This window comes from Arachis ipaensis, chromosome B10 (assembly GCF_000816755.2).
Source record: "Arachis ipaensis cultivar K30076 chromosome B10, Araip1.1, whole genome shotgun sequence".
NCBI lineage: Eukaryota > Viridiplantae > Streptophyta > Magnoliopsida > Fabales > Fabaceae > Arachis > Arachis ipaensis.
In genome coordinates this window covers 28,999,892-29,001,254 of record NC_029794.2, presented here as the reverse complement: position 1 = coordinate 29,001,254, position 1,363 = coordinate 28,999,892, and positions in this window count along the sequence as shown.

Sequence of the window (1,363 nt, the reverse complement as noted above, 5' to 3'; positions counted from 1 at the left end):
CAAAAATCTCTTTTAAAAACACATTCTCACCTTCTGCATAAATGGTTGTTAGCTCCAAGCAATCAGAAAAACTACTTAACCAATGTCTGTTCTCCAGGTGTTAGTTTTATTGCTTTTGAAAAAAAAAAGAAAAAAGAGTTTCACACATGGTTAATTTGATGCATGAGAACCATTGGCAAGGTACTAAGTTTGGTGTTCCCACACCAAAGTAAGTTCAAAGGCCCACAAATAAATCATGCATGCTAACCATTTCTTCTTTCAAGTGCTTGGGGAACAAGCAACTTTCAATATCATTGCAGAGTATCATACAAGTTTTTGGAAGGATTAAGCATCATCAACCAAAGAGATGAGAGAGGAATATGAGGACCAGCAATGATGATGATGAGGAGGAAGACATCAAGTAAACTCCAAAAGGTTGTATTGTTCAGTAATTATCAGATATTGCTGTGATCGAAAGTGATATTGTGTCCCTGTCTGTCTGTCTGTTTAATGCAGTTCTCTATACTTCAATAATTAAGATGTTTGTTTATTCACAACACTACACTTTTAAAAACTGTTTGCACTCAATATTTCAAAAATGCATCACATGAAAGTTCCTTGAACAGAAGGATTGAGGAATTAAACAATTTTGAGGCAAGCAAAAGATTAGGAGAAGTGGTGGTTCTAGTTGTGTGATTATGCATTGAGGTTGCATGCTTATGAAAACTTGCATGGGAGCTCATAGGCAGGACATAGAGTTCAAAGAAGTATTGTGGAGATTCTCAAACATTTATTGATCCAAGAAGCAGCAAACAAAAGAAAGAAAACACAAAAAAAAATGAAAGAGAACATGGCCCAAGGCTCTGAGCATCAATTACTAGGCAGAAAAGAAAAAAAAGAAACAAGAACTCAAAGAGTTATTATCCTAGTAAATGCTTGTGGTCGAATTGTGTCAAAGAGAGAGGCTTGAGCAAGTAAATCCTAAGGGGTGCTTCAACACCTAATACCTTAAAACCAACTGGTTTAGGAGTATTAATTGAAAGCTTATCTAAAGAGCCGCTTTGAGACATGACACTTAGAGTCAAAGCCAAAAACACAAATCATAAGCTGCTTCAAGGTGATTACATATAAAGAGATCTCCATGATATCATTTGGATGAAAGTTCTAAGACCTAAGACTTCCAAGATGTAGGGACTAGTAAGCACTGAAGCCCTTGCGTGAGCATATAATTTAGAGTTCACCCCACTGTCACTTAATCACTTCACTCACAGGATAATACATGTAATTCTTCAAATTCATTCTGATTGAAAGAACCCTTGAGCATAATTCTTTTCTTGCTTGGGGACAAGCAAGTTTTAAGTTTGGTGTTGTGATGACAAGTCAT